Here is a 27702-nt window from a genome sequence, read left to right on the forward strand (position 1 = left end):
GAGTCCTATCTGGCTCTGGTCCATGTCAGAGTCCTATATGGTCCATGTCAGAGTCCTATCTGGTGCATGTCCAAGTCCTACCTGGTCCATGTCAGAGTCCTACCTGGTCCATGTCAGAGTTCTACCTGGTCCATGTCAGAGTCCTATCTGGCTCTGGTCCATGTCAGAGTCCTATCTGGTCCATGTCAGAGTCCTACCTGGTCCATGTCAGAGTTCTACCTGGCTCTGGTCCATGTCAGAGTCCTATCTGGCTCTGGTCCATGTCAGAGTTCTACCTGGTCCATGTCAGAGTCCTATCTGGCTCTGGTCCATGTCAGAGTCCTATCTGGTCCATGTCAGAGTCCTACCTGGTCCATGTCAGAGTTCTACCTGGCTCTGGTCCATGTCAGAGTCCTATCTGGCTCTGGTCCATGTCAGAGTCCTATATGGTCCATGTCAGAGTCCTATCTGGTCCATGTCAGAGTCCTACCTGGTCCATGTCAGAGTCCTATCTGGTCCATGTCAGAGTCCTCCCTCGCTCTGGTCCATGTCAGAGTCCTACCTGGCTCTGGTCCATGTCAGAATCCTATCTGGTCCATGTCAGAGTCCTATCTGGTCCATGTCAGAGTCCTACCTGGTCCATGTCAGAGTCCTACCTGGCACTGGTCCATGTCAGAGTCCTACTTGGCTCTGGTCCATGTCAGAGTCCTATCTGGTCCATGTCAGAGTCCTATTTGGTCCATGTCAGAGTCCTGCATGGTCCATGTCAGAGTCCTACCTGGCTCTGGTCCATGTCAGAGTCCTATCTGGTCCATGTCAGAGTCCTACCTGGTCCATGTCAGAGTTCTACCTGGCTCTGGTCAATGTCAGAGTCCTATCTGGCTCTGGTCCATGTTAGAGTCCTATATGGTCCATGTCAGAGTCCTATCTGGTCCATGTCAGAGTCCTACCTGGTCCATGTCAGAGTCCTATCTGGTCCATGTCAGAGTCCTACCTGGTCCATGTCAGAGTCCTACCTGGCTCTGGTCCATGTCAGAGTCCTATCTGGTCCATGTCAGAGTCCTATCTGGTCCATGTCAGAGTCCTACCTGGTCCATGTCAGAGTCCTACCTGGCTCTGGTCCATGTCAGAGTCCTATCTGGTCCATGTCAGAGTCCTATCTGGTCCATGTCAGAGTCCTACCTGGCTCTGGTCCATGTCAGAGTCCTATCTGGCTCTGGTCCATGTCAGAGTCCTACCTGGCTCTGGTCCATGTCAGAGTCCTATCTGGCTCTGGTCCATGTCAGAGTCCTATCTGGCTCTGGTCCATGTCAGAGTCCTACCTGGCTCTGGTCCATGTCAGAGTCCTATCTGGTCCATGTCAGAGTCCTACCTGGCTCTGGTCCATGTCAGAGTCCTACCTGGCTCTGGTCCATGTCAGAGTCCTATCTGGTCCATGTCAGAGTCCTACCTGGCTCTGGTCCATGTCAGAGTCCTACCTGGCTCTGGTCCATGTCAGAGTCCTACCTGGCTCTGGTCCATGTCAGAGTCCTATCTGGCTCTGGTCCATGTCAGAGTCCTATCTGGCTCTGGTCCATGTCAGAGTCCTACCTGGCTCTGGTCCATGTCAGAGTCCTATCTGGTCCATGTCAGAGTCCTACCTGGCTCTGGTCCATGTCAGAGTCCTATCTGGTCCATGTCAGAGTCCTACCTGGTCCATGTCAGAGTCCTACCTGGCTCTGGTCCATGTCAGAGTCCTACTTGGCTCTGGTCCATGTCAGAGTCCTATCTGGTCCATGTCAGAGTCCTATCTGGTCCATGTCAGAGTCCTACCTGGTCCATGTCAGAGTTCTACCTGGCTCTGGTCCATGTCAGAGTCCTATCTGGCTCTGGTCCATGTCAGAGTCCTATATGGTCCATGTCAGAGTCCTATCTGGTCCATGTCAGAGTCCTACCTGGATCTGGTCTATGTCAGAGTCCTATCTGGTCCATGTCAGAGTCCTACCTGGCTCTGGTCCATGTCAGAGTCCTATCTGGCTCTGGTCCATGTCAGAGTCCTACCTGGCTCTGGTCCATGTCAGAGTCCTATCTGGTCCATGTCAGAGTCCTACCTGGCTCTGGTCCATGTCAGAGTCCTATCTGGCTCTGGTACATGTCAGAGTCCTATATGGTCCATGTCAGAGTCATATCTGGCTCTGGTCCATGTCAGAGTCCTATATGGTCCATGTCAGAGTCCTATCTGGTGCATGTCAAAGTCCTACCTGGTCCATGTCAGAGTCCTACCTGGTCCATGTCAGAGTCCTATCTGGCTCTGGTCCATGTCAGAGTCCTATCTGGTCCATGTCAGAGTCCTATTTGGTCCATGTCAGAGTCCTACATGGTCCATGTCAGAGTCCTACCTGGCTCTGGTCCATGTCAGAGTCCTATCTGGTCCATGTCAGAGTCCTACCTGGTCCATGTCAGAGTTCTACCTGGCTCTGGTCCATGTCAGAGTCCTATCTGGCTCTGGTCCATGTCAGAGTCCTATATGGTCCATGTCAGAGTCCTATCTGGTGCATGTCAAAGTCCTACCTGGTCCATGTCAGAGTCCTACCTGGTCCATGTCAGAGTTCTACCTGGTCCATGTCAGAGTCCTATCTGGCTCTGGTCCATGTCAGAGTCCTATCTGGTCCATGTCAGAGTCCTACCTGGTCCATGTCAGAGTTCTACCTGGCTCTGGTCCATGTCAGAGTCCTATCTGGCTCTGGTCCATGTCAGAGTCCTACCTGGTCCATGTCAGAGTCCTATCTGGTCCATGTCAGAGTCCTACCTGGTCCATGTCAGAGTCCTATCTGGTCCATGTCAGAGTCCTACCTGGCTCTGGTCCATGTCAGAGTCCTACCTGGCTCTGGTCCATGTCAGAGTCCTGTCTGGTCCATGTCAGAGTCCTATCTGGTCCATGTCAGAGTCCTACCTGGTCCATGTCAGAGTCCTACCTGGCTCTGGTCCATGTCAGAGTCCTACTTGGCTCTGGTCCATGTCAGAGTCCTATCTGGTCCATGTCAGAGTCCTATTTGGTCCATGTCAGAGTCCTGCATGGTCCATGTCAGAGTCCTACCTGGCTCTGGTCCATGTCAGAGTCCTATCTGGTCCATGTCAGAGTACTACCTGGTCCATGTCAGAGTTCTACCTGGCTCTGGTCCATGTCAGAGTCCTATCTGGCTCTGGTCCATGTCAGAGTCCTATATGGTCCATGTCAGAGTCCTATCTGGTGCATGTCCAAGTCCTACCTGGTCCATGTCAGAGTCCTACCTGGTCCATGTCAGAGTTCTACCTGGTCCATGTCAGAGTCCTATCTGGCTCTGGTCCATGTCAGAGTCCTATCTGGTCCATGTCAGAGTCCTACCTGGTCCATGTCAGAGTTCTACCTGGCTCTGGTCCATGTCAGAGTCCTATCTGGCTCTGGTCCATGTCAGAGTCCTATATGGTCCATGTCAGAGTCCTATCTGGTCCATGTCAGAGTCCTACCTGGCTCTGGTCCATGTCAGAGTCCTATCTGGTCCATGTCAGAGTCCTACCTGGCTCTGGTCCATGTCAGAGTCCTATCTGGCTCTGGTCCATGTCAGAGTCCTATATGGTCCATGTCAGAGTCATATCTGGCTCTGGTCCATGTCAGAGTCCTATATGGTCCATGTCAGAGTCCTATCTGGTGCATGTCAAAGTCCTACCTGGTCCATGTCAGAGTCCTACCTGGTCCATGTCAGAGTCCTATCTGGCTCTGGTCCATGTCAGAGTCCTATATGGTCCATGTCAGAGTCCTATCTGGTGCATGTCAGAGTCCTATCTGGTCCATGTCAGAGTCCTACCTGGTCCATGTCAGAGTTCTACCTGGCTCTGGTCCATGTCAGAGTCCTATCTGGCTCTGGTCCATGTCAGAGTCCTATATGGTCCATGTCAGAGTCCTATCTGGTCCATGTCAGAGTCCTACCTGGTCCATGTCAGAGTCCTATCTGGTCCATGTCAGAGTCCTACCTGGCTCTGGTCCATGTCAGAGTCCTACCTGGCTCTGGTCCATGTCAGAGTCCTATCTGGTCCATGTCAGAGTCCTATCTGGTCCATGTCAGAGTCCTACCTGGTCCATGTCAGAGTCCTACCTGGCTCTGGTCCATGTCAGAGTCCTACTTGGCTCTGGTCCATGTCAGAGTCCTATCTGGGTCCATGTCAGAGTCCTATTTGGTCCATGTCAGAGTCCTGCATGGTCCATGTCAGAGTCCTACCTGGCTCTGGTCCATGTCAGAGTCCTATCTGGTCCATGTCAGAGTACTACCTGGTCCATGTCAGAGTTCTACCTGGCTCTGGTCCATGTCAGAGTCCTATCTGGCTCTGGTCCATGTCAGAGTCCTATATGGTCCATGTCAGAGTCCTATCTGGTGCATGTCCAAGTCCTACCTGGTCCATGTCAGAGTCCTACCTGGTCCATGTCAGAGTTCTACCTGGTCCATGTCAGAGTCCTATCTGGCTCTGGTCCATGTCAGAGTCCTATCTGGTCCATGTCAGAGTCCTACCTGGTCCATGTCAGAGTTCTACCTGGCTCTGTCCATGTCAGAGTCCTATCTGGCTCTGGTCCATGTCAAGAGTTCTACCTGGTCCATGTCAGAGTCCTATCTGGCTCTGGTCCATGTCAGAGTCCTATCTGGTCCATGTCAGAGTCCTACCTGGTCCATGTCAGAGTTCTACCTGGCTCTGGTCCATGTCAGAGTCCTATCTGGCTCTGGTCCATGTCAGAGTCCTAATATGGTCCATGTCAGAGTCCTATCTGGTCCATGTCAGAGTCCTACCTGGTCCATGTCAGAGTCCTATCTGGTCCATGTCAGAGTCCTCCCTCGCTCTGGTCCATGTCAGAGTCCTACCTGGCTCTGGTCCATGTCAGAATCCTATCTGGTCCATGTCAGAGTCCTATCTGGTCCATGTCAGAGTCCTACCTGGTCCATGTCAGAGTCCTACCTGGCACTGGTCCATGTCAGAGTCCTACTTGGCTCTGGTCCATGTCAGAGTCCTATCTGGTCCATGTCAGAGTCCTATTTGGTCCATGTCAGAGTCCTGCATGGTCCATGTCAGAGTCCTACCTGGCTCTGGTCCATGTCAGAGTCCTATCTGGTCCATGTCAGAGTCCTACCTGGTCCATGTCAGAGTTCTACCTGGCTCTGGTCAATGTCAGAGTCCTATCTGGCTCTGGTCCATGTTAGAGTCCTATATGGTCCATGTCAGAGTCCTATCTGGTCCATGTCAGAGTCCTACCTGGTCCATGTCAGAGTCCTATCTGGTCCATGTCAGAGTCCTACCTGGTCCATGTCAGAGTCCTACCTAGGCTCTGGTCCATGTCGAAGTCCTATCTGGTCCATGTCAGTCAGAGTCCTATCTGGTCCATGTCAGAGTCCTACCTGGTCCATGTCAGAGTCCTACCTGGCTCTGGTCCATGTCAGAGTCCTATCTGGTCCATGTCAGAGTCCTATCTGGTCCATGTCAGAGTCCTACCTGGCTCTGGTCCATGTCAGAGTCCTATCTGGCTCTGGTCCATGTCAGAGTCCTACCTGGCTCTGGTCCATGTCAGAGTCCTATCTGGCTCTGGTCCATGTCAGAGTCCTATCTGGCTCTGGTCCATGTCAGAGTCCTACCTGGCTCTGGTCCATGTCAGAGTCCTATCTGGTCCATGTCAGAGTCCTACCTGGCTCTGGTCCATGTCAGAGTCCTACCTGGCTCTGGTCCATGTCAGAGTCCTATCTGGTCCATGTCAGAGTCCTACCTGGCTCTGGTCCATGTCAGAGTCCTACCTGGCTCTGGTCCATGTCAGAGTCCTACCTGGCTCTGGTCCATGTCAGAGTCCTATCTGGCTCTGGTCCATGTCAGAGTCCTATCTGGCTCTGGTCCATGTCAGAGTCCTACCTGGCTCTGGTCCATGTCAGAGTCCTATCTGGTCCATGTCAGAGTCCTACCTGGCTCTGGTCCATGTCAGAGTCCTACCTGGCTCTGGTCCATGTCAGAGTCCTATCTGGTCCATGTCAGAGTCCTATCTGGTCCATGTCAGAGTCCTACCTGGCTCTGGTCCATGTCAGAGTCCTACCTGGCTCTGGTCCATGTCAGAGTCCTACCTGGCTCTGGTCCATGTCAGAGTCCCTATCTGGCTCTGGTCCATGTCAGAGTCCTATCTGGCTCTGGTCCATGTCAGAGTCCTACCTGGCTCTGGTCCATGTCAGAGTCCTATCTGGTCCATGTCAGAGTCCTACCTGGCTCTGGTCCATGTCAGAGTCCTATCTGACTCTGGTCCTTGTCAGAGTCCTATATGGTCCATGTCAGAGTACTATCTGGTGCATGTCAGAGTCCTACCTGGTCCATGTCAGAGTCCTACCTGGTCCATGTCAGAGTCCTACCTGGCTCTGGTCCATGTCAGAGTCCTATATGGTCCATGTCAGGAGCCTACCTGGTCCATGTCAGAGTCCTACCTGGCTCTGGTCCATGTCAGAGTCCTATCTGGCTCTGGTCCATGTCAGAGTCCTACCTGGCTCTGGTCCATGTCAGAGTCCTACCTGCTCTGGTCCATGTCATAGTCCTATCTGGTCCATGTCAGAGTCCTATCTGGTCCATGTCAGAGTCCTACCTGGCTCTGGTCCATGTCAGAGTCCTACCTGGCTCTGGTCCATGTCAGAGTCCTATCTGGCTCTAGTCCATGTCAGAGTCCTATCTGGTCCATGTCAGAGTCCTACCCTGGCTCTGGTCCATGTCAAGTCCTATCTGGCTCTGGTCCATGTCAAAGTCCTACCTGGTCCATGTCAAGAGTCCTACCTGGTCCATGTCAGAGTCCTATCTGGCTCTGGTCCATGTCAGAGTCCTACCTGGTCCATGTCAGAGTCCTCTTTGGTCCATGTCAGAGTCCTACCTGGTCCATGTCAGAGTCCTACTGTGGCTCTGGTCCATGTCCAGAGTCCTATCTGGTCCATGTCAGAGTCCTACCTTGGTCCAGGTCAGAGTTCTACCTGGCTCTGGTCCATGTCAGAGTCCTATCTGGCTCTGGTCCATGTCAGAGTCATATATGGTCCATGTCAGAGTCCTATCTGGTCCATGTCAGAGTCCTATCTGGTCCATGTCAGAGTCCTACCTGGTCCATGTCAGAGTCCTACCTGGTTCTGGTCCATGTCAGAGTCCCTATCTGTCCATGTCAGAGTTCCTACCTGGTCCATGTCAGAGTCCTATCTGGCTCTGGTCCATGTCAGAGTCCTACCTGGGTCCATGTCATAGAGTCCTATTTGGTCCATGTCAGAGTCCTACCCGGTCCATGTCAGAGTCCTACCTGGTCCATGTCAGAGTCCTATCTGGTCCATGTCAGAGTCCTACCTGGTCCATGTCAGTCCTACCTGGCTCTGGTCCATGTCAGAGTCCTATCTGGTCCATGTCAGAGTCCTATCTGGTCCATGTCAGAGTCCTACCTGGTCCATGTCAGAGTCCTACCTGGCTCTGGTCCATGTCAGAGTCCTATCTGGTCCATGTCAGAGTCCTACCTGGCTCTGGTCCATGTCAGAGTCCTATCTGGTCCATGTCAGAGTCCTACCTGGCTCTGGTCCATGTCAGAGTCCTATCTGGCTCTGGTCCATGTCAGAGTCCTATCTGGTCCATGTCAGAGTCCTACCTGGCTCTGGTCCATGTCAGAGTCCTATCTGGTCCATGTCAGAGTCCTACCTGGCTCTGGTCCATGTCAGAGTCCTATCTGGCTCTGGTCCATGTCAGAGTCCTACCTGGCTCTGGTCCATGTCAGAGTCCTACCTGGCTCTGGTCCATGTCAGAGTCCTATCTGGTCCATGTCAGAGTCCTATCTGGTCCATGTCAGAGTCCTACCTGGCTCTGGTCCATGTCAGAGTCCTACCTGGTCCATGTCAGAGTCCTAGCTGGTCCATGTCAGAGTCCTATCTGGCTCTGGTCCTGTCAGAGTCCTATCTGGTCCATGTCAGAGTCCTACCCTGGCTCTGGTCCATGTCAGAGTCCCTATCTGGCTCTGGTCCATGTCAAAGTCCTAGATGGTCCATGTCAGAGTCCTATATGGTCCAATGTCAGAGTCCTATCTGGTGCATGTCAGAGTCCTATCTGGTCCATGTCAGAGTCCTACCGGTCCATGTCATAGTCCTACCTGGCTCTGGTCCATGTCAGAGGTCCTATCTGGTCCATGTCAGAGTCCTACCTGGCTCTGGTCCATGTCAGAGTCCTCCTGGCTCTGGTCCATGTCAGAGTCCCTATCTGGCTCTGTCCATGTCAGAGTCCTACTGCTCTGGTCCATGTCAGAGTCCTATCTGGTCCATGTCAGAGTCCTAACCTGGCTCTGGTCCATTCAGAGTCCTATCTGGCTCTGGTCCATGTCAGAGTCCTATATGGTCCATGTCAGAGTCCTATCTGGTGCATGTCAGAGTCCTATCTGGGTCCATGTCAGAGTCCTACCTGGTCCATGTCAGAGGTCCTACCCTGGCTCTGGTCCATGTCAGAGTCCTATCTGGTCCATGTCAGAGTCCTACCTGGTCCATGTCAGAGTCCTACCTGGCTCTGGTCCATGTCAGAGTCCTTTCTGGCTCTGGTCCATGTCAGGTCCTATATGGTCCATGTCAGAGAACTAGCTGGCTCTGGTCCATGTCAGTAGTCCTATATGGTCCATGTCAGAGTCCTATCTGGTGCATGTCAAAGTCCTACCTGGTCCATGTCCAGAGTCCTACCTGGTCCATGTCAGAGTCCTATTTGGTCCATGTCAGAGTCCTACCTGGTCCATGTCAGAGGGTCCTACCTGGCTCTGGTCCATTCAGAGTCCTATCTGGCCTGGTCCATGTCAGAGTCCTATATGGTCCATGTCAGAGTCCTATCTGGTCCATGTCAGAGTCCTATCTGGTCCATGTCAAGTCCTACCTGGTCTATGTCAGAGTCCTACCTGGTTCTGGTCCATGTCAGAGTCCTATCTGGTCCATGTCAGAGTCCTACCTGGTCCATGTCAGAGTCCTATCTGGCTCTGGTCCATGTCAGAGTCCTACCTGGTCCATGTCAGAGTCATATTTGGTCCATGTCAGAGTCCTACCTGGTCGCATGTCAGAGTCCTACCTGGCTCTGGTCCATGTCAGAGTCCTATCTGGTCCATGTCAGAGTCCTACCTACCGGTCCATGTCAGAGTTCTACCTGGCTCTGGTCCATGTCAGAGTCCTATCTGGCTCTGGTCCATGTCAAAGTCCTATATGGTCCATGTCAGAGTCCTATCTGGTCCATGTCAGATTCCTACCTGGTCCATGTCAGAGTCCTATCTGGTCCATGTCAGAGTCCTACCTGGTCCATGTCAGAGTCCTACCTGGCTCGGGTCCATGTCAGAGTCCTATCTGGTCCATGTCAGAGTCCTATCTGGCTCTGGTCCATGTCGGCTCTGGGCAATAGGTCAGTCAGAGTCCTACCTGGCTCTGGTCCATGTCAGAGTCCTACCTGCTCTGGTCCATGTCAGAGTCCTATCTGGTCCATGTCAGAGTCCTATCTGGTCCATGTCAGAGTCCTACCTGGTCCATGTCAGAGTCCTATCTGGTCCATGTCAGAGTCCTACCTGGTCCATGTCAGAGTCCTACCTGGCTCTGGTCCATGTCAGAGTCCTATAATGGTCCATGTCAGAGTCCTATCTGGTGCATGTCAAAGTCTACCTGGTCCATGTCAGAGTCCTACCTGGTCCATGTCAGAGTCCTACCTGTCCATGTCAGAGTCCTATCTGGCTCTGGTCCATGTCAGAGTCCTATCTGGTCCATGTCAGAGTCCTACCTGGCTCTGGTCCATGTCAGAGTCCTACCTGGCTCTGGTCCATGTCAGAGTCCTATCTGGCTCTGGTCCATGTCAGAGTCCTATCTGGTCCATGTCAGAGTCCTACCTGGCTCTGGTCCATGTCAGAGTCCTATCTGGCTCTGGTCCATGTCAAAGTCCTATATGGTCCATGTCAGAGTCCTATATGGTCCATGTCATAGTCCTATCTGGTGCATGTCAGAGTCCTATCTGGTCCATGTCAGAGTCCTACCTGGTCCATGTCAGAGTCCTACCTGGCTCTGGTCCATGTCAGAGTCCTATCTGGTCCATGTCAGAGTCCTATCTGGTCCATGTCAGAAGTCCTACCTGGCTCTGGTCCATGTCAGAGTCCTACCTGGCTCTGGTCCATGTCAGAGTCCTATCTGGCTCTGGTCCATGTCAGAGTCCTACCTGGCTCTGGTCCATGTCAGAGTCCTATTCTGGTCCATGTCAGAGTCCTACCTGGCTCTGGTCCATGTCAGAGTCCTATCTGGCTCTGGTCCATGTCAGAGTCCTATAGGGTCCATGTCAGAGTCCTATCTGGTGCATGTCAGAGTCCTATCTGGTCCATGTCAGAGTCCTACCTGGTCCATGTCAGAGTCCTACCTGGCTCTGGTCCATGTCAGAGTCCTATCTGGCTCTGGTCCATGTCAAAGTCCTATATGGTCCATGTCAGAGTCCTATCTGGTCCATGTCAGATTCCTACCTGGTCCATGTCAGAGTCCTATCTGGTCCATGTCAGAGTCCTACCTGGTCCATGTCAGAGTCCTACCTGGCTCTGGTCCATGTCAGAGTCCTATCTGGTCCATGTCAGAGTCCTATCTGCTCTGGTCCATGTCAGAGTCCTACCTGGCTCTGGTCCATGTCAGAGTCCTACCTGGCTCTGGTCCATGTCAGAGTCCTATCTGGCTCTGGTCCATGTCAGAGTCCTATATGGTCCATGTCAGAGTCCTATCTGGTCCATGTCAGAGTCCTACCTGGTCCATGTCAGAGTCCTACCTGGTCCATGTCAGAGTCCTACCTGGCTCTGGTCCATGTCAGAGTCCTATCTGGCTCTGGTCCATGTCAGAGTCCTATATGGTCCATGTCAGAGTCCATCTGGCTCTGGTCCATGTCAGAGTCCTATATGGTCCATGTCAGAGTCCTATCTGGTGCATGTCAAAGTCCTACCTGGTCCATGTCAGAGAGTCCTACCTGGTCCATGTCAGAGTCCTAACCTGGTCCATGTCAGAGTCCTATCTGGCTCTGGTCCATGTCAGAGTCCTATCTGGTCCATGTCAGAGTCCTACCTGGCTCTGGTCCATGTCAGAGTCCTACCTGGCTCTGGTCCATGTCAGAGTCCTATCTGGCTCTGGTCCATGTCAGAGTCCTATCTGGTCCATGTCAGAGTCCTACCTGGCTCTGGTCCATGTCAGAGTCCTATCTGGCTCTGGTCCATGTTCAAAGTCCTATATGGTCCATGTCAGAGTCCTATATGGTCCATGTCAGAGTCCTATCTGGTGCATGTCAGAGTCCTATCTGGTCATGTCAGAGTCCTACCTGGTCCATGTCAGAGTCCTACCTGGCTCTGGTCCATGTCAGAGTCCTACCTGGCTCTGGTCCATGTCAGAGTCCTATCTGGCTCTGGTCCATGTCAGAGTCCTACCTGGCTCTGGTCCATGTCAGAGTCCTATCTGGTCCATGTCAGAGTCCTACCTGGCTCTGGTCCCATGTCAGAGTCCTATCTGGCTCTGGTCCATGTCAGAGTCCTATATGGTCCATTCAGAGTCCTATCTGGTGGCATGTCAGAGTCCTATCTGGTCCATGTCAGAGTCCTACCTGGTCCCATGTCAGAGTCCTACCTGGCTCTGGTCCATGTCAGAGTCCTATCTGGTCCATGTCAGAGTCCTACCTGGTCCATGTTCAGAGTCCTACCTGGCTCTGTCCATGTCAGAGTCCTATCTGGCTCTGGTCCATGTCAGAGTCCTATATGGTCCATGTCAGAGTCCTATCTGGCTCTGGTCCATGTCAGAGTCCTATATGGTCCATGTCAGAGTCCTATCTGGTGCATGTCAAAAGTCCTACCTGGTCCATGTCAGAGTCCTACCTGGTCCATGTTCAGAGTCCTACCTGGTCCATGTCAGAGTCCTACCTGGCTCTGGTCCATGTCAGAGTCCTACCTGGTCCATGTCAGAGTCCTATTTGGTCCATGTCGAGTCCTACCTGGTCCATGTCAGAGTCCTACCTGGCTCTGGTCCATGTCAGAGTCCTATCTGGTCCATGTCAGAGTCCTACCTGGTCCATGTCAGAGTTCTACTGGCTCTGGTCCATGTCAGAGTCCTATCTGGCTCTGGTCCATGTCAGAGTCCTATATGGTCCATGTCAGAGTCCTATCTGGTCCATGTCAGAGTCCTATCTGGTCCATGTCAGAGTCCTACCTGGTCGGCTGTCAGAGTCCTACCTGGTTCTGGTCCATGTCAGAGTCCTATCTGGTCCATGTCAGAGTCCTACTGGTCCATGTCAGAGTCCTATCTGGCTCTGGTCCATGTCAGAGTCCTACCTGGTCCATGTCAGAGTCCTATTTGGTCCATGTCAGAGTCCTACCTGGTCCATGTCAGAGTCCTACCTGGCTCTGGTCCATGTCATAGTCCTATCTGGTCCATGTCAGAGTCCTTCTGGCTCTGGTCCATGTCAGAGTCATACCTGGCTCTGGTCCATGTCAGAGTCCTACCTGGCTCTGGTCCATGTCAGAGTCCTATCTGGCTATGGTCCCATGTCAGAGTCCTATATGGTCCATGTCAAAGTCCTACCTGGTCCATGTCAGAGTCCTACCTGGTCCATGTCAGAGTTCTACCTGGTCCATGTCAGAGTCCTATCTGGCTCTGGGTCCATGTCAGAGTCCTACCTGGTCCATGTCAGAGTCCTATCTGGTCCATGTCAGAGTCTACCTGGTCCTGTCAGAGTCCTACCTGGCTCTGGTCCATGTCAGAGTCCTATTGGTCCTGTCAGAGTCCTATCTGGTCCATGTCAGAGTCCTACCTGAGTCCATGTCAGAGTCCTACCTGGCTCTGGTCCATGTCAGAGTCTATCTGGTCCATGTCAGAGTCCTACCTGGCTCTGGTCCATGTCAGAGTCCTACCTGGCTCTGGTCCATGTCAGAGTCCTACCTGGCTCTGGTCCATGTCAGAGTCCTATCTGGTCCATGTCAGAGTCCTACCTGGTCCATGTCAGAGTCCTACCTGGTCCATGTCAGAGTCCTACCTGGCTCTGGTCCATGTCAGAGTCCTACCTGGTCCATGTCAGAGTCCTACCTGGTCCATGTCAGAGTTCTACCTGGCTCTGGTCCATGTCAGAGTCCTATCTGGCTCTGGTCCATGTCAAAGTCCTATATGGTCCATGTCAGAGTCCTATCTGGTCCATGTCAGATTACTACCTTGTCCATGTCAGAGTCCTATCTGGTCCATGTCAGAGTCCTACCTGGTCCATGTCAGAGTTCCTACCTGGCTCTGGTCCATGTCAGAGTCCTATCTGGTCCATGTCAGAGTCCTATCTGGCTCTGGTCCATGTCAGAGTCCTACCTGGCTCTGGTCGCATTCAGAGTCCTACCTGGCTCTGGTCCATGTCAGAGTCCTATCTGGCTCTGGTCCATGTCAGAGTCCTATATGGTCCATGTCAGAGTCTATCTGGTCCATGTCAGAGTCCTACCTGGTCCATGTCAGAGTCCTACCTGGCTCGGGTCCATGTCAGAGTCCTATCTGGTCCATGTCAGAGTCCTACCTGGTCCATGTCAGAGTTTCTACCTGGCTCTGGTCCATGTCAGAGTCCAATCTGGCTCTGGTCCTGTCAGAGTCCTATATGGTCCATGTCAGAGTCCTATCTGGCGCATGTCAAAGTCCTACTGGTCATGTCAGAGTCCTACCTGGTCCATGTCAGAGTTCTAACCTGGTCCATGTCAGAGTCCTATCTGGCTCTGGTCCATGTCAGAGTCCTATCTGGTCCATGTCAGAGTCCTACCTGGTCCATGTCAGAGTTCTACCTGGCTCTGGTCCATGTCAGAGTCCTATCTGGCTCTGGTCCATGTCAGAGTCCTATATGGTCCATGTCAGAGTCCTATCTGGTCCATTTCAGAGTCCTACCTGGTCCATGTCAGAGTCCTATCTGGTCCATGTCAGAGTCTACCTGGTCCATGTCAGAGTCCTACCTGGCTCTGGTCCATGTCAAGAGTCCTATCTGGTCCATGTCAGAGTCCTATCTGGTCCATGTCAGAGTCCTACCTGGTCCATGTCAGAGTCCTACCTGGCTCGGTCCATGTCAGAGTCCCTACCTGGCTCTGGTCCATGTCAGAGTCCTACCTGGCTCTGGTCCATGTCAGAGTCCTACCTGGCTCTGGTCCATGTTCAGAGTCCTATCTGGTCCATGTCAGAGTCCTACCTGGTCCATGTCAGAGTCCTACCTGGTCCATGTCAGAGTCCTACCTGGCTCTGGTCCATGTCAGAGTCCTATCTGGTCCATGTCAGAGTCCTACCTGGTCCATGTCAGAGTTCTACCTGGCTCTGGTCCATGTCAGAGTCCTATCTGGCTCTGGTCCATGTCAAAGTCCTATATGGTCCATGTCAGAGTCCTATCTGGTCCATGTCAGATTACTACCTGGTCCATGTCAAGTCCTATCTGGCTCCATGTCAGAGTCCTACCTGGTCCATGTCAGAGTCCTACCTGGCTCTGGTCCATGTCAGAAGTCCTATCTGGTCCATGTCAGAGTCCTATCTGGCTCTGGTCCATGTCAGAGTCCTACCTGGCTCTGGTCCATGTCAGAGTCCTACCTGGCTCTGGTCCATGTCAGAGTCCTATCTGGCTCTGGTCCATGTCAGAGTCCTATATGGTCCATGTCAGAGTCCTATCTGGTCCATGTCAGAGTCCTACCTGGTCCATGTCAGAGTCCTACCTGGCTCTGGTCCATGTCAAGTCCTATATGGTCCATGTCAGAGTCCTATCTGGCTCTGGTCCATGTCAGAGTCCTATATGGTCCATGTCAGAGGCCTATCTGGTGCATGTCAAAGTCCTACCTGGTCCATGTCAGAGTCCTACCTGGTCCATGTCAGGTAGTCCTACCTGGTCACATGTAGTCAGTCCTACCTGGCTCTGGTCCATGTCAGAGTCCTACCTGGTCCATGTCAGAGTCCTATTTGGTCCATGTCAGAGTCCTACCTGGTCCATGTCATGAGTCCTACTTGGCTCTGGTCCATGTCAGAGTCCTATCTGGTCCCATGTCAGAGTCCTACCTGGTCCATGTCAGAGTTCTACCTGCTCTGGTCCATGTCGAGTCCTATCTGGCTCTGGTCCATGTCAGAGTCCTATATGGTCCATGTCAGAGTCCTATCTGGTCCATTCAGAGTCTATCTGGTCCATGTCAGAGGCCTACCTGGTCCATGTCAGAGTCCTACCTGGTTCTGGTCCATGTCCCAGAGTCCTATCTGGTCCATGTCAGAGTCCTAACCTGGTCCATGTCAGAGTCCTATCTGGCTCTGGTCCATGTCAGAGTCCTACTGTTCCATGTCAGAGTCCTATTTGGTCCATGTCAGAGTCCTACCTGGTCGCATGTCAGAGTCCTACCTGGCTCTGGTCCATGTCAGAGTCCTATCTAGTCCATGTCAGAGTCCTACCTGGTCCATGTCAGAGTTCTACCTGGCTCTGGTCCATGTCAGAGTCCTATCTGGCTCTGGTCCATGTCAAAGTCCTATATGTCCATGTCAGAGTCCCTATCTGGTCCATGTCAGATTCCTACCTGGTCCATGTCAGAGTCCTATCTGGTCCATGTCAGAGTCCTACCTGGTCCATGTCAGAGTCCTACCTGGCTCTGGTCCATGTCAGAGTCCTATCTGGTCCATGTCAGAGTCCTATCTGGCTCTGGTCCATGTCAGAGTCCTACCTGGCTCTGGTCCATGTCAGAGTCCTACCTGGCTCTGGTCCATGTCAGAGTCCTATCTGGCTCTGGTCCATGTCAGAGTCCTATATGGTCCATGTCAGAGTCCTATCTGGTCCATGTCAGAGTCCTACCTGGTCCATGTCAGAGTCCTACCTGGCTCTGGTCCATGTCAGAGTCCTATCTGGCTCTGGTCCATGTCAGAGTCCTATATGGTCCATGTCAGAGTCCTATCTGGCTCTGGTCCATGTCAGAGTCCTATATGGTCCATGTCAGAGTCCTATCTGGTGCATGTCAAAGTCCTACCTGGTCCATGTCAGAGTCCTACCTGGTCCATGTCAGAGTCCCTACCTGGTCCATGTCAGAGTCCTATCTGGCTCTGGTCTATGTCAGAGTCCTATCTGGTCCATGTCAGAGTCCTATTTGGTCCATGTCAGAGTCCTACATGGTCCATGTCAGAGTCCTACCTGGCTCTGGTCCATGTCAGAGTCCTATCTGGGTCCATGTCAGAGTCCTACCTGGTCCATGTCAGAGTTCTACCTGGCTCTGGTCCATGTCAGAGTCCAATCTGGCTCTGGTCCATGTCAGAGTCCTATATGGTCCATGTCAGAGTCCTATCTGGCGCATGTCAAAGTCCTACCTGGTCCATGTCAGAGTCCTACCTGGTCCATGTCAGAGTTCTACCTGGTCCATGTCAGAGTCCTATCTGGCTCTGGTCCATGTCAGAGTCCTATCTGGTCCATGTCAGAGTCCTACCTGGTCCATGTCAGAGTTCTACCTGGCTCTGGTCCATGTCAGAGTCCTATCTGGCTCTGGTCCATGTCAGAGTCCTATATGGTCCTTGTCAGATCCTATCTGGTCATGTCAGAGTCCTACCTGGTCCATGTCAGAGTCCTATCTGGTCCATGTCAGAGTCTACCTGGTCCATGTCAGAGTCCTACCTGGCTCTGGTCCATGTCAGAGTCCTATCTGGTCCATGTCAGAGTCCTATCTGGTCCATGTCAGAGTCCTACCTGGTCCATGTCAGAGTCCTACCTGGCTCTGGTCCATGTCAGAGTCCTATCTGGTCCATGTCAGAGTCCTACCTGGCTCTGGTCCATGTCAGAGACCTATCTGGTCCATGTCAGAGTCCTACCTGGCTCTGGTCCATGTCAGAGTCCTACCTGGCTCTGGTCCATGTCAGAGTCCTATCTGGTCCATGTCAGAGTCCTACCTGGTCCATGTCAGAGTCCTACCTGGCTCTGGTCCATGTCAGAGTCCTATCTGGTCCATGTCAGAGTCCTACCTGGCTCTGGTCCATGTCAGAGTCCTATCTGGCTCTGGTCCATGTCAGAGTCCTACCTGGCTCTGGTCCATGTCAGAGTCCTATCTGGTCCATGTCAGATTCCTACCTGGTCCATGTCAGAGTCCTATCTGGTCCATGTCAGAGTCCTACCTGGTCCATGTCAGAGTCCTACCTGGCTCTGGTCCATGTCAGAGTCCTATCTGGTCCATGTCCAGAGTCCTATCTGGCTCTGGTCCATGTCAGAGTCCTACCTGGCTCTGGTCCATGTCAGAGTCCTACCTGGCTCTGGTCCATGTCAGAGTCCTATCTGGCTCTGGTCCATGTCAGAGTCCTATATGGTCCATGTCAGAGTCCTATCTGGTCCATGTCAGAGTCCTACCTGGTCCATGTCAGAGTCCTACCTGCTCTGGTCCATGTCAGAGTCCTATCTGGCTCTGGTCCATGTCAGAGTCCTATATGGTCCATGTCAGAGTCCTATCTGGCTCTGGTCCATGTCAGAGTCCTATATGGTCCATGTCAGAGTCCTATCTGGTGCATGTCAAAGTCCTACCTGGTCCATGTCAGAGTCCTACCTGGTCCATGTCAGAGTCCTACCTGGTCCATGTCAGAGTCCTATCTGGCTCTGGTCTATGTCAGAGTCCTATCTGGTCCATGTCAGAGTCCTATTTGGTCCATGTCAGAGTCCTACATGGTCCATGTCAGAGTCCTACCTGGCTCTGGTCCATGTCAGAGTCCTATCTGGTCCATGTCAGAGTCCTACCTGGTCCATGTCAGAGTTCTACCTGGCTCTGGTCCATGTCAGAGTCCAATCTGGCTCTGGTCCATGTCAGAGTCCTATATGGTCCATGTCAGAGTCCTATCTGGCGCATGTCAAAGTCCTACCTGGTCCATGTCAGAGTCCTACCTGGTCCATGTCAGAGTTCATTCAAGTTCTACCTGGTCCATGTCAGAGTCCTATCTGGCTCTGGTCCATGTCAGAGTCCTATCTGGTCCATGTCAGAGTCCTACCTGGTCCATGTCAGAGTTCTACCTGGCTCTGGTCCATGTCAGAGTCCTATCTGGCTCTGGTCCATGTCAGAGTCCTATATGGTCCTTGTCAGAGTCCTATCTGGTCCATGTCAGAGTCCTACCTGGTCCATGTCAGAGTCCTATCTGGTCCATGTCAGAGTCTACCTGGTCCATGTCAGAGTCCTACCTGGCTCTGGTCCATGTCAGAGTCCTATCTGGTCCATGTCAGAGTCCTATCTGGTCCATGTCAGAGTCCTACCTGGTCCATGTCAGAGTCCTACCTGGCTCTGGTCCATGTCAGAGTCCTATCTGGTCCATGTCAGAGTCCTACCTGGCTCTGGTCCATGTCAGAGACCTATCTGGTCCATGTCAGAGTCCTACCTGGCTCTGGTCCATGTCAGAGTCCTACCTGGCTCTGGTCCATGTCAGAGTCCTATCTGGTCCATGTCAGAGTCCTACCTGGTCCATGTCAGAGTCCTACCTGGCTCTGGTCCATGTCAGAGTCCTATCTGGTCCATGTCAGAGTCCTACCTGGCTCTGGTCCATGTCAGAGTCCTATCTGGCTCTGGTCCATGTCAGAGTCCTACCTGGCTCTGGTCCATGTCAGAGTCCTATCTGGTCCATGTCAGAGTCCTATCTGGTCCATGTCAGAGTCCTACCTGGCTCTGGTCCATGTCAGAGTCCTACCTGGCTCTGGTCCATGTCAGAGTCCTATCTGGCTCTGGTCCATGTCAGAGTCCTACCTGGCTCTGGTCCATGTCAGAGTCCTATCTGGTCCATGTCAGAGTCCTACCTGGCTCTGGTCCATGTCAGAGTCCTATCTGGCTCTGGTCCATGTCAGAGTCCTATATGGTCCATGTCAGAGTCCTATCTGGTGCATGTCAGAGTCCTATCTGGTCCATGTCAGAGTCCTACCTGGTCCATGTCAGAGTCCTACCTGGCTCTGGTCCATGTCAGAGTCCTATCTGGTCCATGTCAGAGTCCTATCTGGTCCATGTCAGAGTCCTACCTGGTCCATGTCAGAGTCCTACCTGGCTCTGGTCCATGTCAGAGTCCTATCTGGCTCTGGTCCATGTCAGAGTCCTATATGGTCCATGTCAGAGTCCTATCTGGCTCTGGTCCATGTCAGAGTCCTATATGGTCCATGTCAGAGTCCTATCTGGTGCATGTCAAAGTCCTACCTGGTCCATGTCAGAGTCCTACCTGGTCCATGTCAGAGTCCTACCTGGTCCATGTCAGAGTCCTATCTGGCTCTGGTCCATGTCAGAGTCCTATTTGGTCCATGTCAGAGTCCTACATGGTCCATGTCAGAGTCCTACCTGGCTCTGGTCCATGTCAGAGTCCTATCTGGTCATGTCAGAGTCCTACCTGGTCCATGTCAGAGTTCTACCTGGCTCTGGTCCATGTCAGAGTCCAATCTGGCTCTGGTCCATGTCAGAGTCCTATATGGTCCATGTCAGAGTCCTATCTGGCGCATGTCAAAGTCCTACCTGGTCCATGTCAGAGTCCTACCTGGTCCATGTCAGAGTTCTACCTGGTCCATGTCAGAGTCCTATCTGGCTCTGGTCCATGTCAGAGTCCTATCTGGTCCATGTCAGAGTCCTACCTGGTCCATGTCAGAGTTCTACCTGGCTCTGGTCCATGTCAGAGTCCTATCTGGCTCTGGTCCATGTCAGAGTCCTATATGGTCCATGTCAGAGTCCTATCTGGTCCATGTCAGAGTCCTACCTGGTCCATGTCAGAGTCTACCTGGTCCATGTCAGAGTCCTACCTGGCTCTGGTCCATGTCAGAGTCCTATATGGTCCATGTCAGAGTCCTATCTGGTCCATGTCAGAGTCCTATCTGGTCCATGTCAGAGTCCTACCTGGTCCATGTCAGAGTCCTATCTGGTCCATGTCAGAGTCTACCTGGTCCATGTCAGAGTCCTACCTGGCTCTGGTCCATGTCAGAGTCCTATCTGGTCCATGTCAGAGTCCTATCTGGTCCATGTCAGAGTCCTACCTGGTCCATGTCAGAGTCCTACCTGGCTCTGGTCCATGTCAGAGTCCTATCTGGTCCATGTCAGAGTCCTACCTGGCTCTGGTCCATGTCAGAGACCTATCTGGTCCATGTCAGAGTCCTACCTGGCTCTGGTCCATGTCAGAGTCCTACCTGGCTCTGGTCCATGTCAGAGTCCTATCTGGTCCATGTCAGAGTCCTACCTGGTCCATGTCAGAGTCCTACCTGGCTCTGGTCCATGTCAGAGTCCTATCTGGTCCATGTCAGAGTCCTACCTGGCTCTGGTCCATGTCAGAGTCCTATCTGGCTCTGGTCCATGTCAGAGTCCTACCTGGCTCTGGTCCATGTCAGAGTCCTATCTGGTCCATGTCAGAGTCCTACCTGGCTCTGGTCCATGTCAGAGTCCTATCTGGCTCTGGTCCATGTCAGAGTCCTATATGGTCCATGTCAGAGTCCTATCTGGTGCATGTCAGAGTCCTATCTGGTCCATGTCAGAGTCCTACCTGGTCCATGTCAGAGTCCTACCTGGCTCTGGTCCATGTCAGAGTCCTATCTGGTCCATGTCAGAGTCCTATCTGGTCCATGTCAGAGTCCTACCTGGTCCATGTCAGAGTCCTACCTGGCTCTGGTCCATGTCAGAGTCCTATCTGGCTCTGGTCCATGTCAGAGTCCTATCTGGTCCATGTCAGAGTCCTACCTGGTCCATGTCAGAGTCCTACCTGGCTCTGGTCCATGTCAGAGTCCTATCTGGCTCTGGTCCATGTCAGAGTCCTATATGGTCCATGTCAGAGTCCTATCTGGCTCTGGTCCATGTCAGAGTCCTATATGGTCCATGTCAGAGTCCTATCTGGTGCATGTCAAAGTCCTACCTGGTCCATGTCAGAGTCCTACCTGGTCCATGTCAGAGTCCTACCTGGTCCATGTCAGAGTCCTATCTGGCTCTGGTCTATGTCAGAGTCCTATCTGGTCCATGTCAGAGTCCTATTTGGTCCATGTCAGAGTCCTACATGGTCCATGTCAGAGTCCTACCTGGCTCTGGTCCATGTCAGAGTCCTATCTGGTCCATGTCAGAGTCCTACCTGGTCCATGTCAGAGTTCTACCTGGCTCTGGTCCATGTCAGAGTCCAATCTGGCTCTGGTCCATGTCAGAGTCCTATATGGTCCATGTCAGAGTCCTATCTGGCGCATGTCAAAGTCCTACCTGGTCCATGTCAGAGTCCTACCTGGTCCATGTCAGAGTTCTACCTGGTCCATGTCAGAGTCCTATCTGGCTCTGGTCCATGTCAGAGTCCTATCTGGTCCATGTCAGAGTCCTACCTGGTCCATGTCAGAGTTCTACCTGGCTCTGGTCCATGTCAGAGTCCTATCTGGCTCTGGTCCATGTCAGAGTCCTATATGGTCCTTGTCAGAGTCCTATCTGGTCCATGTCAGAGTCCTACCTGGTCCATGTCAGAGTCCTATCTGGTCCATGTCAGAGTCTACCTGGTCCATGTCAGAGTCCTACCTGGCTCTGGTCCATGTCAGAGTCCTATCTGGTCCATGTCAGAGTCCTATCTGGTCCATGTCAGAGTCCTACCTGGTCCATGTCAGAGTCCTACCTGGCTCTGGTCCATGTCAGAGTCCTATCTGGTCCATGTCAGAGTCCTACCTGGCTCTGGTCCATGTCAGAGACCTATCTGGTCCATGTCAGAGTCCTACCTGGCTCTGGTCCATGTCAGAGTCCTACCTGGCTCTGGTCCATGTCAGAGTCCTATCTGGTCCATGTCAGAGTCCTACCTGGTCCATGTCAGAGTCCTACCTGGCTCTGGTCCATGTCAGAGTCCTATCTGGTCCATGTCAGAGTCCTACCTGGCTCTGGTCCATGTCAGAGTCCTATCTGGCTCTGGTCCATGTCAGAGTCCTACCTGGCTCTGGTCCATGTCAGAGTCCTATCTGGTCCATGTCAGAGTCCTATCTGGTCCATGTCAGAGTCCTACCTGGCTCTGGTCCATGTCAGAGTCCTACCTGGCTCTGGTCCATGTCAGAGTCCTATCTGGCTCTGGTCCATGTCAGAGTCCTACCTGGCTCTGGTCCATGTCAGAGTCCTATCTGGTCCATGTCAGAGTCCTACCTGGCTCTGGTCCATGTCAGAGTCCTATCTGGCTCTGGTCCATGTCAGAGTCCTATATGGTCCATGTCAGAGTCCTATCTGGTGCATGTCAGAGTCCTATCTGGTCCATGTCAGAGTCCTACCTGGTCCATGTCAGAGTCCTACCTGGCTCTGGTCCATGTCAGAGTCCTATCTGGTCCATGTCAGAGTCCTATCTGGTCCATGTCAGAGTCCTACCTGGTCCATGTCAGAGTCCTACCTGGCTCTGGTCCATGTCAGAGTCCTATCTGGCTCTGGTCCATGTCAGAGTCCTATATGGTCCATGTCAGAGTCCTATCTGGCTCTGGTCCATGTCAGAGTCCTATATGGTCCATGTCAGAGTCCTATCTGGTGCATGTCAAAGTCCTACCTGGTCCATGTCAGAGTCCTACCTGGTCCATGTCAGAGTCCTACCTGGTCCATGTCAGAGTCCTATCTGGCTCTGGTCCATGTCAGAGTCCTATTTGGTCCATGTCAGAGTCCTACATGGTCCATGTCAGAGTCCTACCTGGCTCTGGTCCATGTCAGAGTCCTATCTGGTCCATGTCAGAGTCCTACCTGGTCCATGTCAGAGTTCTACCTGGCTCTGGTCCATGTCAGAGTCCAATCTGGCTCTGGTCCATGTCAGAGTCCTATATGGTCCATGTCAGAGTCCTATCTGGCGCATGTCAAAGTCCTACCTGGTCCATGTCAGAGTCCTACCTGGTCCATGTCAGAGTTCTACCTGGTCCATGTCAGAGTCCTATCTGGCTCTGGTCCATGTCAGAGTCCTATCTGGTCCATGTCAGAGTCCTACCTGGTCCATGTCAGAGTTCTACCTGGCTCTGGTCCATGTCAGAGTCCTATCTGGCTCTGGTCCATGTCAGAGTCCTATATGGTCCATGTCAGAGTCCTATCTGGTCCATGTCAGAGTCCTACCTGGTCCATGTCAGAGTCTACCTGGTCCATGTCAGAGTCCTACCTGGCTCTGGTCCATGTCAGAGTCCTATATGGTCCATGTCAGAGTCCTATCTGGTCCATGTCAGAGTCCTATCTGGTCCATGTCAGAGTCCTACCTGGTCCATGTCAGAGTCCTATCTGGTCCATGTCAGAGTCTACCTGGTCCATGTCAGAGTCCTACCTGGCTCTGGTCCATGTCAGAGTCCTATCTGGTCCATGTCAGAGTCCTATCTGGTCCATGTCAGAGTCCTACCTGGTCCATGTCAGAGTCCTACCTGGCTCTGGTCCATGTCAGAGTCCTATCTGGTCCATGTCAGAGTCCTACCTGGCTCTGGTCCATGTCAGAGACCTATCTGGTCCATGTCAGAGTCCTACCTGGCTCTGGTCCATGTCAGAGTCCTACCTGCTCTGGTCCATGTCAGAGTCCTATCTGGTCCATGTCAGAGTCCTACCTGGTCCATGTCAGAGTCCTACCTGGCTCTGGTCCATGTCAGAGTCCTATCTGGTCCATGTCAGAGTCCTACCTGGCTCTGGTCCATGTCAGAGTCCTATCTGGCTCTGGTCCATGTCAGAGTCCTACCTGGCTCTGGTCCATGTCAGAGTCCTATCTGGTCCATGTCAGAGTCCTACCTGGCTCTGGTCCATGTCAGAGTCCTATCTGGCTCTGGTCCATGTCAGAGTCCTATATGGTCCATGTCAGAGTCCTATCTGGTGCATGTCAGAGTCCTATCTGGTCCATGTCAGAGTCCTACCTGGTCCATGTCAGAGTCCTACCTGGCTCTGGTCCATGTCAGAGTCCTATCTGGTCCATGTCAGAGTCCTATCTGGTCCATGTCAGAGTCCTACCTGGTCCATGTCAGAGTCCTACCTGGCTCTGGTCCATGTCAGAGTCCTATCTGGCTCTGGTCCATGTCAGAGTCCTATATGGTCCATGTCAGAGTCCTATCTGGCTCTGGTCCATGTCAGAGTCCTATATGGTCCATGTCAGAGTCCTATCTGGTGCATGTCAAAGTCCTACCTGGTCCATGTCAGAGTCCTACCTGGTCCATGTCAGAGTCCTACCTGGTCCATGTCAGAGTCCTATCTGGCTCTGGTCCATGTCAGAGTCCTATTTGGTCCATGTCAGAGTCCTACCTGGTCCATGTCAGAGTCCTACCTGGCTCTGGTCCATGTCAGAGTCCTATCTGGCTCTGGTCCATGTCAGAGTCCTATATGGTCCATGTCAGAGTCCAATCTGGCTCTGGTCCATGTCAGAGTCCTATATGGTCCATGTCAGAGTCCTATCTGGCGCATGTCAAAGTCCTACCTGGTCCATGTCAGAGTCCTACCTGGTCCATGTCAGAGTTCTACCTGGTCCATGTCAGAGTCCTATCTGGCTCTGGTCCATGTCAGAGTCCTATCTGGTCCATGTCAGAGTCCTACCTGGTCCATGTCAGAGTTCTACCTGGCTCTGGTCCATGTCAGAGTCCTATCTGGCTCTGGTCCATGTCAGAGTCCTATAAGGTCCATGTCAGAGTCCTATCTGGTCCATGTCAGAGTCCTACCTGGTCCATGTCAGAGTCTACCTGGTCCATGTCAGAGTCCTACCTGGCTCTGGTCCATGTCAGAGTCCTATATGGTCCATGTCAGAGTCCTATCTGGTCCATGTCAGAGTCCTATCTGGTCCATGTCAGAGTCCTACCTGGTCCATGTCAGAGTCCTATCTGGTCCATGTCAGAGTCTACCTGGTCCATGTCAGAGTCCTACCTGGCTCTGGTCCATGTCAGAGTCCTATCTGGTCCATGTCAGAGTCCTATCTGGTCCATGTCAGAGTCCTACCTGGTCCATGTCAGAGTCCTACCTGGCTCTGGTCCATGTCAGAGTCCTATCTGGTCCATGTCAGAGTCCTACCTGGCTCTGGTCCATGTCAGAGACCTATCTGGTCCATGTCAGAGTCCTACCTGGCTCTGGTCCATGTCAGAGTCCTACCTGGCTCTGGTCCATGTCAGAGTCCTATCTGGTCCATGTCAGAGTCCTACCTGGTCCATGTCAGAGTCCTACCTGGCTCTGGTCCATGTCAGAGTCCTATCTGGTCCATGTCAGAGTCCTACCTGGCTCTGGTCCATGTCAGAGTCCTATCTGGCTCTGGTCCATGTCAGAGTCCTACCTGGCTCTGGTCCATGTCAGAGTCCTATCTGGTCCATGTCAGAGTCCTACCTGGCTCTGGTCCATGTCAGAGTCCTATCTGGCTCTGGTCCATGTCAGAGTCCTATATGGTCCATGTCAGAGTCCTATCTGGTGCATGTCAGAGTCCTATCTGGTCCATGTCAGAGTCCTACCTGGTCCATGTCAGAGTCCTACCTGGCTCTGGTCCATGTCAGAGTCCTATCTGGTCCATGTCAGAGTCCTATCTGGTCCATGTCAGAGTCCTACCTGGTCCATGTCAGAGTCCTACCTGGCTCTGGTCCATGTCAGAGTCCTATCTGGCTCTGGTCCATGTCAGAGTCCTATATGGTCCATGTCAGAGTCCTATCTGGCTCTGGTCCATGTCAGAGTCCTATATGGTCCATGTCAGAGTCCTATCTGGTGCATGTCAAAGTCCTACCTGGTCCATGTCAGAGTCCTACCTGGTCCATGTCAGAGTCCTACCTGGTCCATGTCAGAGTCCTATCTGGCTCTGGTCCATGTCAGAGTCCTATTTGGTCCATGTCAGAGTCCTACATGGTCCATGTCAGAGTCCTACCTGGCTCTGGTCCATGTCAGAGTCCTATCTGGTCCATGTCAGAGTCCTACCTGGTCCATGTCAGAGTTCTACCTGGCTCTGGTCCATGTCAGAGTCCAATCTGGCTCTGGTCCATGTCAGAGTCCTATATGGTCCATGTCAGAGTCCTATCTGGCGCATGTCAAAGTCCTACCTGGTCCATGTCAGAGTCCTACCTGGTCCATGTCAGAGTCCTACCTGGTCCATGTCAGAGTCCTATCTGGCTCTGGTCCATGTCAGAGTCCTATCTGGTCCATGTCAGAGTCCTACCTGGTCCATGTCAGAGTTCTACCTGGCTCTGGTCCATGTCAGAGTCCTATCTGGCTCTGGTCCATGTCAGAGTCCTATATGGTCCATGTCAGAGTCCTATCTGGTCCATGTCAGAGTCCTACCTGGTCCATGTCAGAGTCTACCTGGTCCATGTCAGAGTCCTACCTGGCTCTGGTCCATGTCAGAGTCCTATATGGTCCATGTCAGAGTCCTATCTGGTCCATGTCAGAGTCCTATCTGGTCCATGTCAGAGTCCTACCTGGTCCATGTCAGAGTCCTATCTGGTCCATGTCAGAGTCTACCTGGTCCATGTCAGAGTCCTACCTGGCTCTGGTCCATGTCAGAGTCCTATCTGGTCCATGTCAGAGTCCTATCTGTCCATGTCAGAGTCCTACCTGGTCCATGTCAGAGTCCTACCTGGCTCTGGTCCATGTCAGAGTCCTATCTGGTCCATGTCAGAGTCCTACCTGGCTCTGGTCCATGTCAGAGACCTATCTGGTCCATGTCAGAGTCCTACCTGGCTCTGGTCCATGTCAGAGTCCTACCTGGCTCTGGTCCATGTCAGAGTCCTATCTGGTCCATGTCAGAGTCCTACCTGGTCCATGTCAGAGTCCTACCTGGCTCTGGTCCATGTCAGAGTCCTATCTGGTCCATGTCAGAGTCCTACCTGGCTCTGGTCCATGTCAGAGTCCTATCTGGCTCTGGTCCATGTCAGAGTCCTACCTGGCTCTGGTCCATGTCAGAGTCCTACCTGGCTCTGGTCCATGTCAGAGTCCTATCTGGTCCATGTCAGAGTCCTATCTGGTCCATGTCAGAGTCCTACCTGGCTCTGGTCCATGTCAGAGTCCTACCTGGCTCTGGTCCATGTCAGAGTCCTATCTGGCTCTGGTCCATGTCAGAGTCCTACCTGGCTCTGGTCCATGTCAGAGTCCTATCTGGTCCATGTCAGAGTCCTACCTGGCTCTGGTCCATGTCAGAGTCCTATCTGGCTCTGGTCCATGTCAGAGTCCTATATGGTCCATGTCAGAGTCCTTTCTGGTGCATGTCAGAGTCCTATCTGGTCCATGTCAGAGTCCTACCTGGTCCATGTCAGAGTCCTACCTGGCTCTGGTCCATGTCAGAGTCCTATCTGGTCCATGTCAGAGTCCTACCTGGTCCATGTCAGAGTCCTACCTGGCTCTGGTCCATGTCAGAGTCCTATCTGGCTCTGGTCCATGTCAGAGTCCTATATGGTCCATGTCAGAGTCCTATCTGGCTCTGGTCCATGTCAGAGTCCTATATGGTCCATGTCAGAGTCCTATCTGGTGCATGTCAAAGTCCTACCTGGTCCATGTCAGAGTCCTACCTGGTCCATGTCAGAGTCCTACCTGGTCCATGTCAGAGTCCTATCTGGCTCTGGTCCATGTCAGAGTCCTACCTCGTCCATGTCAGAGTCCTATTTGGTCCATGTCAGAGTCCTACCTGGTCCATGTCAGAGTCCTACTTGGCTCTGGTCCATGTCAGAGTCCTATCTGGTCCATGTCAGAGTCCTACCTGGTCCATGTCAGAGTTCTACCTGGCTCTGGTCCATGTCAGAGTCCTATCTGGCTCTGGTCCATGTCAGAGTCCTATCTGGTCCATGTCAGAGTCCTACCTGGTCCATGTCAGAGTTCTACCTGGC

This window comes from Oncorhynchus kisutch, linkage group LG8 (assembly GCF_002021735.2).
Source record: "Oncorhynchus kisutch isolate 150728-3 linkage group LG8, Okis_V2, whole genome shotgun sequence".
In the NCBI taxonomy this organism is placed as follows: domain Eukaryota; kingdom Metazoa; phylum Chordata; class Actinopteri; order Salmoniformes; family Salmonidae; genus Oncorhynchus; species Oncorhynchus kisutch.